The sequence below is a fragment of the Pimephales promelas genome, chromosome 19 (assembly GCF_988280905.1).
Source record: "Pimephales promelas chromosome 19, fPimPro1.hap1.1, whole genome shotgun sequence".
Taxonomy (NCBI): domain Eukaryota; kingdom Metazoa; phylum Chordata; class Actinopteri; order Cypriniformes; family Leuciscidae; genus Pimephales; species Pimephales promelas.
Genome location: NC_142787.1, coordinates 27,932,650 through 27,951,243, shown reverse-complemented (window position 1 = coordinate 27,951,243; position 18,594 = coordinate 27,932,650). Strand labels below are relative to the sequence as shown.

At 38.5% G+C, this 18,594-nt stretch overlaps 1 long non-coding RNA gene across 3 annotated transcripts in view; it reads right to left on the bottom strand.

Moving 5' to 3' along the window:
- The window catches only part of LOC148970830 (uncharacterized), a 31,581-nt gene extending 13,455 nt beyond the window's left edge, over nucleotides 1–18,126 (bottom strand). Inside the window, exons 1-3 of one of the 3 annotated variants that reach the window (XR_016147863.1) lie at nucleotides 18,025–18,126; nucleotides 14,137–14,246; nucleotides 12,972–13,090 (exon numbers count right to left, since the gene is read on the bottom strand). This is a non-coding gene — a long non-coding RNA (uncharacterized LOC148970830). Of the gene's footprint in view, nucleotides 1–11,826; nucleotides 13,091–14,136; nucleotides 14,247–18,024 lie in introns of those variants that run through there. The other 2 variants (XR_016147862.1, XR_016147860.1) reach the window with 2 other exon arrangements.
- Between the last annotated feature and the right edge of the window lie 468 nt (nucleotides 18,127–18,594).

The following is an 18,594-nucleotide window of genomic DNA, read 5'->3' as shown; positions in this document are numbered from 1 at the left end:
TACAGACTACGTCAGAAGAAGAGAGCAGGAGAACTGGTAAAAACAAATCATATAGTTGATAATTGACAGAAACAGTGGGTTAATTGAATGTTTGTGGAATAGATGTACAAATTCTTCAATTGAGTTATCTGAACTGACGACCACCAAGCGTTAAAAGAGTCAATGGCATGAATATAACATTGTTGGTGTCATGTGTTTAAATGTTTTAAGCACATATGCCGGGTTCTTTGAAATTTAAACGTTGTATGTTGAATCCGTGTTGGAAAAAAGTCTTAGTTTGATGACATGCAATGATGTCATGTGTAACCACCATTGTATTACTTTATTCTTTTTTGGGAGTCGCACCACATGATATTTTACACTCTCATCCTGGCTTGTCAAAAAGGTCAAATTATTTTATATTTTAGGAGACCCATTTGGCTCTTTAGAGGTCCTCTCTATGATAGCATTTCCTGTTGTTTTTCTCCTACATTAGTTAACATGAATTAAAGGGATAGTTCACCCAAAAATGAAAATTCTGTCAGTATTTACTCAACCTCATGTTGTAAGGCCTTCGTTCTTCTTCGGAAGACGAATTAAGTAATTTTTGATGAAATCTGAGAGCTGGATCACTCCTCCATACTAGTCCATAGGCTTCTTGAGGGATTGAAACTTGCCAGCCTCGAAGAGTTATTAAAGACATCGTTAAAATAGTACAAGCGACTACAGTACAGTGGCTCAATCTTAAGTTTATCAAACAACGAAAATACAAAATACCCTTTTCAATATACCTTACCCCCTAAACCTGCATTATATGACTGATAGACAACAACGGTTTGACCGAAAAATATCAAAATTGAAAATACTGTGGAAACAAAGACACCTACATCTTGGATGCCCTTGAGGTAAGCTAAAACATACAACAAAAATTAATTTCAAAGTGAACTATCCCTTTAATTATTTCGATTCACTGAGCAGTGAATCATTTTGCTTTTTGTCTGAGAAATACAAATATTGTCAAGATTTTAATTTTAACAAAGCTTTTTTTTACGATATCAGGACATCTGTATCACTCTTCACACATTTTTTGTAATGTCCCCCCCAAAAAAATCTAAACTTATTTTAATTCAGAACTTAAAAACATGTTGGATAAGAGATGTCGGCCTATTCAAATCCTGAATTAGGCCAACATTATAATGTTTTTTTTAATAAACAGAAAAAATGTCATAGATCCAAAAAGAAGCAAATATGTTACATTTGAGTGAGGCAAAGCAAGTAAACTGCTCTGGCGCTCCTGCAAATTGGCGAGATCTCCGGATATACTCGTGTCATTTAGCACGTGTCAACGGACCTGTTAATATTTAAAGCGGTGAAGCGCACGCGATTCCCACCAAAAACATCTGCAAGCACGGCCTGATAGCACCTCCACCTCTTTCAACATCTCGCCATCGAATTCATAGACAAAACAACAGGACGTTTCAGCAGGAATCGAAATGGAAACCGAAACCTGAGGAAAAAGTAATGACCTGCCATTGGGAAGGTCGATGCTTGGCTGCACAAAGAGACAGAAGGGGCAAACAGTAGCAAAGGAGAAGTAGGTCGGTGGCGGTGAGGGAATAGGTGAGCTTTAACCTTCCTCTTTGCAGGAGTGGAGATGAGTGCCCTCAGTAGGGTCACGGGCATAACATGAGGGGAATGTTAAACACAAGGGGAATGTTAAACACAAGAACCCCGCGGAGCTCCGACCACAGCCAACAAGATCACACCACACATTCTGCTAATGTGCTTTGACTCTCTCGCTGATGAGGTGACTTCGGGGAGATGTGAATTTAATCACAGCACTATGGGCTGTTTCAATGTTAAAAGGTAAATGTGACTTTAATTGCGACTTTGTTTCTTGTAATTGCGCCCATCTCTTATGCCTCATATACCTTTTAAAAGTTTGGGGTCAGTAAGAGGCATTTATTTAATGAATATAAAAAAGGCATTAAAAACAGTAATGTTGTAAAATGTTATTACAATTCAAAATAAATGTTTTCTATTTTAATATATTTTAAAGTCTAATTTGTGATGGCAAAGTTGAATTTTCAGCATCATTACTCCAGATCTTAGAAATCATGCAGATTTGGTGCATTTCTTATTAAGCTATATCAATGTTGAAGACAGATGTGCTGATAATATATACTGTATATATACAGTATATTGTGAATGCCATGATACACTTCTTTTATCCTTTAAAAAGCTAAAAAGAACGGCATTTATTCAAAATGGAAATGTTTTGTAACATTATAAATATAGGCACCGCACTTTAGATCGATTTAACGCATCCTTGCTGAATAAAATTATACATTTCTTTTTAATTAATCTTTTTAATAAGACTTTGATTTATTTTTCACAATATATGCAACTTTATATCTTACAGTGTGACTTCGAAACTTTGCAGGTATCTGAGTAACAGAGCCATTTATACTTCACACAAATTTTAGACAAAATTTGTGAATGCTTTAAGGCCCGTACACTCCGGGACGAATGTCAGTGCACGTTATTCGTCAGCGTTTTTCAACGCGATTTTCGCTGACGATGAGCCGAGTGAACGTGCAAATTCATTCCTTGACATTAGATGGCGCCCATTTGCTCTGCAATACCACTCCATATCAGTTCTCTTTTATTAAGATGTTTGTATTCGCAGTCGCGTTTGTCACATAGTTCTTTATTTTCTAACACCAACGAGACCAGCAGCTCTACATTCATCTTGGCTTGCATCTACCTCATCTTATTTCTTCCTAGCAGTGTAGACGGCGACGCTACTTGGCGTAGATCATCTTCCCCGTTACGTATGTGTGCTCGGCAAGACCGTTTTGTGTTTGAGCGCCCCCAAGTTGTGTTTTACTGTAACTTCTGAAGCTCCAAACACGTGAGCAAAAGCGCCAATCTCATTGGTCAGATAGTTTTTGACGCGGTGCGTCAAGCAAAAAAAAAAAAAAAAAAAAAAAACAACCCGAGGCATTTTTTTTAAACGACGCTTTTTAAAACGGTCGAGGCGTTGAACGTCGGCGAATATCGCGAAATTCGAATTTCGTTCCGGTGTGAACTGGCCTTTAGAAAAAAGGTTTGCTCAAACTTTCCAAAAACTCCATAGTTCAAATACTTTCACAAAACCCAAGAAATACATAATGTGACCTTCCACAAGACATAGGCCATAACAGTGTCATCCTCAAATTATGCACTATTACTTTTCCGTGAGGTGTTTTGTGCATTGCTCTTAAGAATGCTGCGTGAAAACACCTGTGGATGTGATAAAGGAGTGAAGAGCGAAGGTTAACATGAGCACTTGCTTCTGATTTGATTGAGGAGGGGGGGGAGGTCCAGTCCTTCACAGCAGCTTCTCCTCAACCCAGCCATGCGGGATCATCAAAGACTCGCTGCTTTGATCCGCTCTTCAAAAGCCTTCACTGGCCTCTTGTCAGCGTCTCTGCTGGTAGTTTAGGCTCTGTGCCACTGCTGTTAAAATGGCCCAATTAATTCACCACACTCTATGAGTTCATATTATCAGTGGTGGGAAAAGGAAAAAAAAGATCAGTCACGCCGATTTTGGGAGTATTCATTTTAGAAAGATTTTGGAAATGACTTGAATTTGGCACCCATCCAGATGTTTTCACTATATAATCCTGTGGACAAACGGTCCCACTCACACACTAAATCGGACTGTTAAGAGATCATTTTTTTGTACAGCTGGCAGTATTAGGTAAGTTTATGGACTGTCCAAAACTGACCTAACACAATCTGGCTTGGGAAGAAGCAGGCGAGTGACACAGAAAGGCTCTTAATGGAGTCTGGAGAGTTGTCTTTCACTGTGCTTGACTGAAGATGTTGAAGTGTCTGATGCTGACAGGGATCCATTAGGGAGCCTGGCCTCTCCTCAGTATGGGAGAGTAAAGGAAAGTACTGAGTCCTCTCTCCATCAACTTTGTCTCTCTTTATTGCTCTCTTTGTTTCTCATTCTTTTGGTCTCGGTCACATCAGGCAGCCTGTGAAGTTGCTACTCAAGGGCATTTGGCAATTCTTTGTGTGATTGAGGCTAATAAGGCAAATCTATCTCTCGCTCTCTCGAATATCTAACAATGAGGGAGCTTCTCCCTTTTTCATAGAATATTACTTGGATTCCACCATATAACTCATTCAAAATGCTTCATTATTAGGTCAATTCCTGCAGGAAAAGTGAATACAGGGATCAGGTCTGAACGAGTTTGAGTAGGAATAAAGTCCTACATAAGCACCCTGGTGTGTTTACTTTATCCAGTGCTGTGCTTTCAAGCCATATTTGAGAAATAATACTCACTGAAATAAACATAGACGTATTGACAGCATATGAAACGTGAGTTGTTATCTGTTTATTCACAAATCTGTTTGGTCAACCGAAATTATGCTGATGTCAGACTATTAAAGTCGCGATGAAACAGAAGTAGCGGCAGATATTTTATTCCGTATTGTGACGTAGTACATCAGAGTGAAAAGATTATTGTAGAAAGAAAACAGGGCAAGGACTTAATTCTATATGCGTCGGATGTTGATTGAATTTTGAGATTTGGATGTCACACATAAAATACATATTGATGTTATGTATTTTCACAAAAAAATATTTTCATTGATCCAATGAAAAGTCCAAGATCACAACTGTCTTTAGAAACTGTCTTTAGTAATGAATCGTTGAATCATTCACTCAACCGAATTACTTAAAAACACTGATTCATTTTGCAACAAAATACATGACCGTTTTTAAGCGTGAATCATTGATTCATTCACTCAGCTGATTCATTCAGGAACACCACTACTGTGTGCAGAGACATTGGATCAATTTTCACAAACAAAGCAAACATAGACAAAACTACTGGCAATATCGTATCAAAAATGTTACTTATTGTTTATTGAACTGTGTTACCATGATATCACACTCACAATTGTGTGGATACAAAAAAAAGTAATAATTCTCCACCTGAGAAGCTTCACGTCTGCTTTAAAGACTGGCATATTTGGTTAATACCGTTTTCATTAACTTCTATGGTTTGAGATCAGAGTTTAGCAAACTGTCTGACATGCATGTTATGTCAGCTGGTGATGTGATTATGACTCTGTTGTGATAACAGAGAAATCAGTGTTTTGACAGGGCTGTGAAACTGTGTGCCTGATAGGTTTCCATGCTATTACAGTCTGAAGAACATCAGAATGCATGACGTGAGACTCCACTGATATGTTTGAGAGAACTTAAAACTTACAGGCTAGTTGATATTCCAAATCTATACTGAAGGCCAATTATTTTTGCATGAACTCACAACATATAGAGTCTATACAATGTTGTTACAATAGATTTTTTATGTGCATTCCAGGAGGAGAGCCATGGTCAGTTATGCAAGTCGAGAGCAAACGAAAATTCAGAAAAGAGGAGTATGTTGTTCCAATAGTAGCAGAGGGAATCAGATAGACCACTTACAAGAAAATAGTCCACTTTTCTTAATGCACTGGTTTTGCACAAAGCAAGCTCTGTTGCAATACACACTGCCAATAAATAGTCTAGTCAAGTGTGGTGTCCTTGTGGATTGACAGCACTGTGTAAAATGATAATGTGATTTTGCTGAGGATGTTGTCTCCAAACAGCCTCACTGTCTTTTTCAGAATCTCTTAATGATGCCACTTAAAGGCAATTATACAGAAGCAATGATGCGATGATGCATTCATAGCACAGGCTTTAAGCTCCTCCTCAGACATAATGACACACCATTATCGTTCTCAGGTGGGCTATTTGTGTGTCACGTGCTGAAGACTTCCAGTCTATGTAAAGGCCAAACATGTGTGGGCTTTGTAAAGAATTCTTTACCCTTTTTTAATGAAAGAAAATGTGCTTGTTTGTTTTCCCTCAGCAAGTATCCTAATGTAAATTCCCCATATATATTTTATATAGTGGTTTAAACTAGGGAATGGTTCATGTGAAAACCCTAAACTGTTTTTTGCTTCAGAATACTTGACAGAGATTAGTGGATTCATCCGTATTTAAAGGGATAGTTCACTTTGAAATTAATTTTTGATATGTTTTAGATTACCTCAAGATGTAGGTGTCTTTGTTTCTGCAGTAGTTTCAATTTTGATATTTTTAGGTCAAACCGTTTTTGTCTGTCATATAATGGAGGTCTATGGCCACCACCTCAAAGAGCATGCACAGAGAAGTCCAAATTAAACATGATTCAATGACTCTTAAATGTAAGTATTGATGGCCTAAGACACGAAACGAGCGGTTTATGTTAGAAAACGAACAGTATTTATATATTTTTTACCTCTTGTAACCACAGTACTGATTCCTTCCAGTGATGCGCGGGTTGATCCAAAATGAGCGGTCACCCGCAGTTACCCGCAGTTACGGGTCATCCAAAAATGTTTTTAATGATATTCGGGTCGCGGTCGGTCGGGTCGTTTGAAAAAAGATGCCAATTAAACATTTGTTTTAATAGTATATTACTAGACACAATTTTTGATGAAATATACAGCCCTACACATTATTGGCTGAATAACTGGCACGAAGATAACACACAAGAGAACCGCTGTCCCTGTGCATTCGGTAGTACGCAGTATCAGCTGCTCGTGCTCATCACTTCTCTCAACAGTGGCACATGTCTCGGTTCAGTGAACTGTTGGAGTTACTGGATCGAGTAAAATATAATTCAGGATATTGATTTATTTCGATTCGTAGGTGACTGTCAGGCATGTCTGAAAGTGAGTAACTTTAGTAACTTGTGGATCAGCACTGATGCAAGACGCGAACTGTTTCGAACGATTCAGTTCGATTTAGTGTACTGGTTTGACCGGTTCACTAAAAAGAGCCGGTTCAAAAGAACGATTCGTTCACGAACCAGCCATGTCTATGATCACTACAGTCTGCAGAGAGATGGAGGCGGCAAGAGAAAAGGTGAAGACTGTGGAAGCTCCGCAAATACACAAATAGAAAGAGTAAAAGTGTGGGAAACATTTGCTGAAATAATGAAATATGATGACCAAAGTGCTGCCTTTGCCTTTGTTATGTGTAGGCTTACGTCTTCTTGCGATGCTGTGTTGTTACACGTCTATGGCCCAATAACGCTCCGATGATTTACTACTTTTAAAAAATGCGGTCAGGAAGCGGGTCGGGTACAATATTTTTTTACTTTTTTTTTGCGGTCCGAGTTGCGGGCGGGTAGTTGAAAACGTGGGTCGGTTGCGGGTTGTTTATACATTGACCCGCGCATCACTGATTCCTTCAGTAAAAAAAAAAAGAATAAATCTTGGGCTGTAACTTTTTGTGACATGACCTTGTGAGTTTGACACTCATATTGTTCACACTGTCTCTCTCCTTTAATCAACCACAGTTGTTTTATTCACTCTATCAGGGTGTTCATTAAGAAGCTCCACGTTTGCCTCGTCTTAATTCAACTCTCTCATTTATTTACAATCAGTTGCAGGTCTCAGAGCTGTCTTGCATTTAGTTAAATCTCAGGTAGCGGCATCCCTCACAAAGAGACCGGTGGTCAGAGTCTATTAGAGTCTGACCTCCCCGTATCACTGTGGATGTAATTAACATCCTCACTCACTCCCTCGCACACACGCGTGCGCGCGCTCTGTCCCTCGTATAAAGGTATCGACTGTCTGGTCACTCAGAATGGTAAACGTCCATCTATGAAATCGAGGTCACCTTCATTTTAGTATAGACAGTTGTAATCTTCTTTCTCTCAGGTCTGAGCCGTCTGTCAGCCCCCTGCATTCAGACTGGGAATAACTTCTTTGACTTTAATCTGTCCTGGGGAATTGCACATCGCATTGCCTTGATGGAACTGCCATTTTCACATGTTCTCTATCTCCCATAGATTTGCGCATGTCACACACACACACACACACACACTTAGACAAATAAACAGAAAGTTGCATCGGGTGTGTGTGTCTCAGTAACTGGAGAGCGAGTAAACTGAGCTGGAGAAACAAGATTGCTACAGTGCGTTTGTGTCCATGACCTTCTATTTCTCTTCTGCCCCCATCAGCTTTTAGTACAGAGCCACTTGCTGCCACACCAATACGCAGAGCAATCTCACATAGAGAGGGGTGAGAAGACGAAAAGCTGACCTTTGATCCGGGACAGAATTCAATTTGGGTAAAAGACCTTGGTGGCATCAGCTTTCTATGGGATCTCTCCACCGCGAGATAGATAAACAGGAGTGATGAATGCCCATGAGATTTTTTGGCAAGCAGGATATTGTTAAGATGACAGAGAAGGGTAGCCGATATATGCGGCAGGAATGTGACGTGCTTAAAGGGGTAGTTCACTTTCAAAAAAAACTTTTGCTGATAATTTACTCACCCCCATGTCATCCAAGATGTCCATGTCATTCTTTCTTCAGTCGAAAAGAAATTAAGGTTTTTGATGGAAACATTCCAGGATTTTTCTCAATATAATGGACTTCATTGGGAACCAAACGGTTCAAGGTCCAAAAGACAGTTTCAGTGCAACTGTTCAAAGGGCTTGAAACGATTCCAGACGATGGAATCGTGAAAACCCTTTTTTTCAAAAGTGAACTACTCCTTTAAAGGCAGTGTTTTGTATAATCAAAGACATTATTTATAGAAAGAAAGTGCGATGCGCAATATGGTGGAATAAGTCCCGCCTTATAAATAAAAGAGCCTATCCCCAATTGGTAAAGTCATCACAACTGTATCGTATTTAGAAGACTTAATATAGTACACAAGTAACTTAACTTAAAAGTGAAGAAACCTGTTGCCTTAAAGTAAAAAAACTTCACGTCAACTGATCACTTTTACAGTGTTGGACCACTTCACATTCTCATCCCAAAGCGTCATCTAACTGACCATTTTGACCATCCTTCAATATCTGACGCTTTAGGCACCCTTTGGCGTCAGTTACATGACGCGAATAGGATTAGGTCTGGGGTAGGGTTAGGGTTAGACGCAATCCTAGGGCGTCATCTAACTGACGCTAAGGGTAGATTTAATTTAGCCGCTTAGGAAGAAAACAAGGGTCAGATGATGACAGAGTTTTAATTTGTGGATGAACTATCCCTTTAATTCTGCTTTGCTTCTGGAGAGGAGGCTGATTAGCTTTACCAGAAAAGATAATGTTTCCCAATAGCTCTGATATTTCCTAAGACTAAAACAGCAATTTATGTCTTATAGTCAATTAAATTAGAGTGGTAGGTCATTAGTGTGTGTTCAATCAGTGGAAAAGTTAAGAGTTGCTCAAGTTACACAGTAAAATGCCACAGTGGATTTGAGTTTTTTAGATTGTGGTGGTTTAGTTTTAATGAGAGTGCATTTTAAAATGATATTGCACAGTAAGTACTCAAAGAGTCGCCCTCATTAGGTCTCTGTCCTTTCCAAACACTGTTAAAAAGAAAACCCTAAAGAAACCAGTGGGTTTGCAGCCCATTATTTGCTCTTCTTAAATGTTTCTGTTATGAAATGGCTGTTTAATAAAAAAAAAATTCTGAAAATGCAGAGACCAGAAAGCTAAAGAGCACATTTCACAGAACTTCTGAAGTTTTTTCAACTGTAAAAATAATTTTTCCCAAATGACTAAAGTCTTTACCGGACATCTTCCATATTTTCGACTTGCGGGCCTCATTCGCATCCTGAATCATCATGAAGCACACCCTCCTCCGGTCCTCCCCCACAGGGTGATGAAGCTGAGATGTACCACTCAGTGACGGCACATTTAATCAGCACTCCGAAATGTATGATCGCGAAAGACACGGCTCCACGCCACACGTCTCCGCACACCGCTCTTACAAGTACGGAATAACCATGCGTGATCACACAATCAATCCACCAGCAGCTTTTAAATTAGCATCTCAAACCCTCAGCACATGTTTTGTCACAGACTGCCAAGCAGTAAAATTGATATTAAGAATATTGACTGTTGTACATGACACTCTATTAATAATGGCAGGGGTGAATAGGTATGAGGAATATCTAGGCCTATAGCTCCGTCACATTGGGGAGGTGAAAGGTATGATGGGATAGGTGTTCCTCTGGAGGGTGATGGATTGTTCATTCCCTGATGGCACTGGCTTCAAGAAATTGGTGTATATGCAATCCATTGTTGGAGAACAATAACAAATTGATCAATACATTTTGAAGTTGATAATGAATAGGAATCTTATAAAGGGAATAAATCACTGAGAAGTACACTGTAAAAAAAGAAAAGATACTTCAGGCACCATTTTGGGTTTCCTCAGATCACAACCACACTGAAGCAAGCCACTGAAGAACCTGTGACGGTTTCAAAAAGGGGCAGTTCTCTTAAAAACGCACCTGAATGAACTCTAAAGGCTGTTATCTGTTTCTTCATGAACCATGCCGTAACTTGTGCTAACCAGGCGGGTTGTTGTATGAGTCCTGCTTGTCTGTCCACACAAAATGCGGAAAGCACGCATGAGGTGACACAATAGGACTGTCAATCTGAACTTTTTTTCCTCCCTCTCCTCACAAACGCATTGCAGCTGAAGAGCTTTACCTTATTCACAGCTGCACCATCTTTGCATCTTCTTTATTTTTAACGGGAATGAAAGCGAGGCTGTGAGGGACAGACATGCATCTCTTAAACAGACTGATCCCATGAAATGGCGTGTGTATGACACGCCAATTCGTATTTCCATTTTTGGCGTCTCACATCGCTTTTCAGCGTGTTTATGAACGGCGTTGACTTAACGTTACATTACTGTATATATAAATATATGGCCTACCCCAACCCCGTCCCTAAACCTACCCGTCACTGGGGTTAATACGATTTATGAGTCTTCCCCTTCCATCCTAGGAAAAAAATGTCGCTCCCCAGATGTAGATCTACATTTTGCTTCGTTTCGCTCGGACATTTAACGACGTATACATACACGCGGAATCACTCTGACATTTAGATTAACGGCGTAGACATACACGCACACAAGAGGATAGCTCAAAATGTTATGAGCTCATGAATGTTGGTTGGCTTCACATTATAATAATATTTCATATAATCTAGATATGGAATAAATAACATTCAATACAAAATGAACATGCCTCGCATAATGAAATAAAGTTTTAAGTGTTAAAATATTGGCTTTGTTGAGGATTAGAACAACACTAGGCATTTAGTCATATTACAAAATAATTTATTGAAGCATCCAGATACTTCACCACGTGAGAAAGCAGCTAGGCATCTGATTGGTTAACGCGGCGCGAATTTACGAATTGATTTTTCAATTCGGGTGGCAGGCGCGAATTCGCGTCAAACGCATGAATGCACAAATAGCACTAACTAAATAATTTGCGCTTAACACGCCAGAAGCTCAATTCGCGCGAACTTGACGTGCGAATGATACCGTGCCACGATCTACGCCTCATTAGCGCCACAAGATTTTTTTTACGCACATAACGCATCTTTGCATTGACTTAACAGTGCGGATCCACTTGTCCATGCCATAGGCCTACTTCTGTCGCACCACGCTCCACTTTATTCCTATGGGTGACGTCACGGAACTCTAACGCACCCGCAAAGCATCCCAGGAAGGCTTCCTCTGTGTATGTCTTTTATTTTCTTTTTTTCTTTTATTATTTCTTTTTTTATTTAATTTTTTTCTTTTCCTGTGTGAAGCTTTATATACTTTAAATAACATGTCGGAGTTCTATGTTTTGTGCTCTGTATGTGCTTGTTATTTGATACATATTCAATAAAAATAAAAATAAAAAAAATAAAAAAATAAAAAACATCCCAGGAAGGCAGCGCTTTGAAAAATGTGCCGCGTCAAAAAGCTGCCCGATGCCCATCTTTATGCAAATGAATTCCGTTGAACGAGCCGCGACTATCCAAGTAGAGCATATGGAGACGGGGGAAGTCTCTCTCGCAGGTCCTCTGCAAAACCACGGCCATAGCGGTAAACTTGAGGAACGGCCATCAAAGTACAAATGTGGGGAGGCGTCGCGACAACACGCGACTGTCGTGTCGCAAAATTGGATCTTTACCGTAACATTGAAATCACTCGCGCCCGACGCGCTATTCGCGTCCGGTGTGAACGCACCATTAGATCTGGATCCAACTCCTCCCCCTGGATCTCATGTACTGCAATGAGGTGCTACTGGAAACACCGTTGCATGGTCACTAATATATTCACGCATGTAAAAAATGGGCCTTCCCCCAAGGTATCCATGCCCTCAATAAAGTTGAAAGCTTCTGAACCTCAGGTTAGAGATGCTGCTGGAGGGGCAATAAAACATTCATATTTTCAAAGAAATGTTTTATTTAAGCACCTCACAGCAGAACTAGGGAGATGATAAACATTTACCCATTGGAAATGATATTATGACCCTGGCAGAGGCCATGTGGTGGCTTGTTTATTTTGTTCCAGGGAGCTATTACGAGAGGTGACTGTGTGAGACTGAGAGGGCAAGACGGAATAGCATTCTGGTAATACAAAACAAAGCCAGGTAGCCTACTATTTTGTCCTTTAAAGTACTGACATGATGATACTGCCTTGCGTGTGTATACAGAATCAGAGAGCATTCGTATTTGCTGGGTAATCATATTTGCAGGTGCGTATTGATGCTAATGATCCTAATAACTATTGAGGAGCTGTTGATTGTTCATTTAAATGGCAGACATATTTCAATGTGGATAATGATCTCAAGATGCTTTTGTTTCAATTAAGATGGATTTGGATCCTTACGGCACACGGGCACCTACGATTTGTCAGAGCCCCGGCTGTTCTCGTTCTTCCTCACGGCTCATTCAAAGTGGATTAAAACATCTAAGGAGGTAATCAGACCTTCTAACACAAAACAGAAAGCCTATATGCCCGACGACTCTCAGCGAAGTGTAACCAATAAATGTTCCATTTCCAAGACGCAGCTGAGCTTGAAATTAATACAAATCTCTTTTATTTCAAAACGGAAGACTTTGAATTGCCAGCAGCATTTCTAGGTGATCTTACTGTATACCAATTAGGCCGCTTGCGACGAGTAGCTCGGCTTTGCCTCTGATTGATGTCTGACCTCTTGGGATCCTTGAAAATCACTCGCTCTGCATTCTGCCGCGGCTCCCGGTGGGATCCTGATGAATGGCGACCCAAACAAATGAAAATGTTTATCGTCCTCTTATCAAATTAACCACTCTATTGCACAATTAATTGTTTATTAAAGGACTTAAGATGGAATCACATAATGAACCTGGCACCGGTCTTAAGCTTTTTTCCAATTAGGAAATGCACTGACTCATGTCATCTGAATGATGTCACTCCTATGAATCTGAAGCGGCAAACTTTTATTTATTTCATTTTTACTCATATTTGAGGAGGAGATGGACATCAGAAGGAAACCTTATCCTACTGTACGATCCGCTCTTTGTTGTCAGAAAAGCCACAGCACCCCCTACTGTTCAACACTGGATCATCATGAAAGGTTTAAACTTGAGGGATATAAAATTTATAATTTTAGATATATTTTCTGAATACATCTTCTAAATTAGAAGATATATAGCAAAAATACAGTGCAACATTTTAAACCCTGGAGGCTGGATTAATACAGTGGTTGCATCACAAATCTGAAAAATTCCGCATACAGGAAAGACATTGAAGCACATCTGACTCTGTTGACGTAATATCTTATCTAAGGTCTTTTCTAGTTGGTTTGAAGGAGGCATAGCGATATACCACAATCATGTGCATGCATTTAGATAACGAAAGATTAAAAGCAGTGCCTGAATCAAGTGGCTGAATGAAGTAAATAAATTATTGTTTGTCTAAATTATGTGTCTAAGGTTTCATCTGAAGCTCACTTGAATTTGTTTCAGACTAGATATGATGTTACGGTGCATTGGAAGTTTCCTTAGAAGGTTAATTGACTGACTGAGCAATGAGGCAGAAAAGCAGCAGATTCACGGTTTTTCAGAAATAAGTATCTTTGTCAAATATGCTGTAAAATGCCAAAGCGCATACAAAGTAACCTCTGCTAGAGTTTCCTACAAACTGATCTGCCATATGTGAAATGGCAGTTTACCATCAAATCTGAGAAACCTCATTAGGCAAAAACATGTGCAAAAAATATACTTTTAAATGAGTAGTTCACTTTTCAGAAAACTTTTGCCGATAATTTACTCACCCCCATGCCATCCAAGATGTCCACGTCATTCTTTCTTCAGTCGAAAAGACATTAAGGTTTTTGATGAAAACATTCCAGCATTTTTCTCCAGTAGATATAAATGTCTCATCCTAAGGTAATAAAAACATTACGGTTTATTAAGTAAGTTCTTGATACACCACTGAAAACATAGTTATAGATGTCACATTGCATTTCTGTTAATAGATATTCAACATTTTTACACATTGCACCTTTAAAAGGAAATTTTACAACAGACCATGAATAACCTAAATAGCTTGTTACAACATATGTTACCTTAATCAAGAACGTTCATTATAACTGAAACATTGAGTGATGATAATGTTTCAAAGTGATTTACGTCATTTTGACACACAGGCAATATATATTGTATTTACCAGCTAGTAGGGATTAAAAGTGGAAGGAGACAATTACAGAGACGTGATTTAGGGATAAAAATTAGAGATTCTTGTTGCATTTGAGTTAATTATTTGATCGTAAATGAAATTAATTAGATCTTGTTATACCATGTCATATTAATTAAAAGCATTGACGTCTGAAAATAGAACATGAAGGGAACTTTTCAGCTCATACAATCAAACTGACAGATAAGGATTATTTGTGCAACCTTCTGATTTTAATGATCTTTTTGAGTGGAATTGCTCTCAACTATGAATACTAACAGTAATATAATGAAGTCAAGTCAATGAGACATCATAGATCTTTCACTCTTATACCTAGTAAAACTATTTAAGCCTTTTCTCTAATTCTCTGTCCTACTGTTTACCTTCCACTTCATTCACTCATAATCACACATTTGTGCTATATGATGTACATAAAATGGAGTCATTCCATCTTGGCTGCATGGCTAAAGCTCAACAGGGCAGACCTTCATGCTGAGTTGACTTTAATGACTTTTTAATAGGTCTCTCCATTTTAACGATGCAGTACAACAGCTCCAGTCATTTTATTGGAATGATGAATGATTGAGAGGAGGCTACCATTAATTTAATTTACAGCACATGCTTCCCATCTTTAAAAGACCAAGACGGCATCGCAAGAGTCAAGGAGCGAGAGAGGGAAGGGGTGCGTTCATTATGTCGGAAAAAGGCTGAGGTGATTTATGATAGCAGCATTGTTGTTTTCCCTTATCTCTAATTAGACGATTTTGTCATGCTAACTGATTTCAGTGTCAAAGCAACAAACATGGTTAACAAGATAGGCCGCCTTGTTCCTCATCGTTCATCGTTCTCAAAAGAGTCACTTGAGTCAAAACGTCCAATCATTTCCTGACACCCCACGTGCTTAATTAGTCTCCGTCACCTGGAGGGACCGGGATGATTTCCTCAACGGATATATGTCGCTCAGAGAAAACGAGCATTCGTTTCTCCTCGTGTGTGTAGCAGAGGGTTTGTAGCATGTGTGTGCCCTGTCCTCAAAAAGACAAACTCTACAGTGTGTTTAAAACTACATGCCCTACAACAGGAATGATAAACGGGTTCTGTTTGGCACTAGTGCCCTCTACAGGCTGTAAGATAACGCAAATTCACTTAGCCAGAGTTCAGGGAAAACTTCAGGTTCAACTGGCCGAAGGTTGCATTGTGAGAGTTAATGTCCTCATCAAGGGCCTCAAATGCCCTAGTTTGCTGCCCTACACCTGTCATTTCACCTCTGTAAAACTCTCACTCCCTCTCTCCTCCTTTCTTTCCCTGACTGTTTATAAAAATAGTTCCTGTCACACAAGGCAGTGAGAACTGTATTAGTATTGTAGTCATGACGTCCATTCTCTCTCTCTCATCTGTTCTGTTGGCTCTAAAGCTCTGCTCAGGTAAGGTAGAATATCTATCTATCTATCTATCTATCTATCTATCTATCTATCTATCTATCTATCTATCTATCTATCTATCTATCTATCTATCTATCTATCTATCTATTATCTGTGTAACTATCTATCTGTCTGTCTAACTATCCATCTATCTGTCTATATTTTTATGTATCTGTCTACATCTTTGGCTGGCTGGTTGTCTATGGCTGAATAAATTTGAGTGAATGACTGCTCTAAGAAGAGGCTGAATTTTGGCCTGACAAAATACAACTACATTTTTTTAGGTATGTCTTACATAGAAATAATATATATGGTAACGCTTTAGATTACAGCCCGGAAAGTGCTACGTAATTAGGGCAATTTTACAGCGTAACCTTGGGTAATTATAGTGTACCTACTAGTTACAATATAATTATTAGGAAACAATATTTTAAGTTTGGGAAATAAAGCGGTAACAACCAAGAGAATTAAACAAATATTTATACTGTAAGTATTATAGAACTAAGGGGTTCTTATTCTACTGTTATAACAATCTCACATTTGGGAGCAATTTACCAAGAACATACACTGCGTACCTTTAAGAATTACTGTACTGTATAGGCTTTTACATATCTATGCATTTATAAAGTAATCTTTTTAACAAAAGTGCACTGAAAATGAAAACTGTTGAAACTTTTGCTTAAATATTGGGGAAAGATACTCTTGTTTCATGTAGTGGTGCTTGTTACCCTCTGGTTCCATATAGTTACGGGGTAAGTAAAATGAAAAAGCATACACAATCTGATATCACTGAAATCTTTATTTATTATACAAGCACCACTTACCCTGTAACCACATGAAACAAGATATATTTCCCAGTATTTTTTTAAATGCAATGGTCTTAGCTTTTCTTGCCTTTTTAACACATTTTATACAAAGTATAAATGCATAGTGTACCCCAACCCTAATTATTACAAAAAGGCATGCAGTGTATGTTCTTGCTAAATTGCTCCCAAATGTAAGATTGTTATATCATAATAGTAGAATAAGAACCCCTTAGTTCGATAATAGCCTACTTACAGTATAAATATAGGCCTATATATTTTTTATTCTCCTGGTTATTACCCCTTTATTCCCCAAACTTTACATATTGTTCCCTTATACTTACATGTAAGTAGGCCTACTTTGTAGTAGCCTATTTAATTGCCGAAAGTTACTCTGTAAATTCCTCTTAATTACACAGTACTTTCTGGGCTAATCTAAATCTAATCTGTAATCTAAAGCGTCACCATATATTTCTAAATAAATAGCCTATATTCTTATTTGATACAGTTTTTAGAATAAATTGTACAAATGCAATATTCGGTAGGGTAACTTTTGTTTTGAGTAGCTACCATTGTATTGTAGCTTTTAAATATAATTAATCCTTTAGTGCTCCAAACTATGATAAAATAAATATGTACAAAAACTGTTTAAAATATAGGCAGTCTCGAAAACGTTGTGTGCAATGCATCCATGTTATGTTTCATCAGATAGGCTACACCTGTCTGTACGCAACGATGATTAACGCCAGCAATGATGTGATTGTGAAAGTGAATCGTTCATGTTACGAGTTCACACAAACTTCGAAATGAACCGGAACGTTACTGTTTCTAGCATCGTGAGTTGTTAATTACAACGTGTAAATAAAGATACAGTTTTATCGTGGGCTATTATTGGTAGCCTAGGCTATTTGGGAACCGCCACAACTTAAATAGTCGTCAACATGCTGAAACATCAACATGATATTCACAATAATGCGGTATGATTTCACAGTTTCAGCAGTCCAAAAGTCAGATTGCCACTAAACGTCTATTAGCGTTTTTTTTTAACACAAGTGACACATTATAAGCCTATTCTAAATGGCACAGCCAGCCTATTGGCATTACAAATTATTTAACTTGTAAACGACATGATAAATAGAAGGAAATAATTCAAACCAGTTCCATATCCCAACCATTTTTATTCGGTTACGCATCTATCAAGTTTTTTTTTTTTAAAGGCTACATAATAATGATCATCAGCTAAAATTAGAAAGCGATTCGTACCTGTACGGCGCAAACATACAACTTCCATCCCTTCACAATTTTGCCTTCTAGGTACAGTAACACAGCATAGAGGCTGGGCACGCGGAACAGAGCGGGCGCGATCACGTGAAAATGACGTGAATAAGTGGAGTCTGCAGCCTGCAAATAAATGCGCACTTTTGTGAATATGACAAATGGCTTGTCTATTAATGACCCATAAACAACAGAGTCAAAGTTAATTTACTAATTTACCTTCGGGACTATAAAAGATAACCTTTATGTTGCCTACATAGACCTTTATAACAACAAAGCCATATAACCCATATAATGTAGATAGTTATGATTATCTGTCACATTATTTTGCACATTAAGCAAGTCCTGTCCACTTGCTTAACCATTGTGAGGTAATTAAAAATAATTATAATCCAAAAGTAGAGGTAGATGCAAAATGTATAAAGTGTGTGTTTTGTTGTATGGATGTTTGTGCATTTTTAGGTAGGCACTAGGCGTACCTCCAGATAATATATATTTTTTTTTAATGTAAAAGAGGGACTTCAATATGATGCTTGCACATTACAAGTTCAAGTTGCA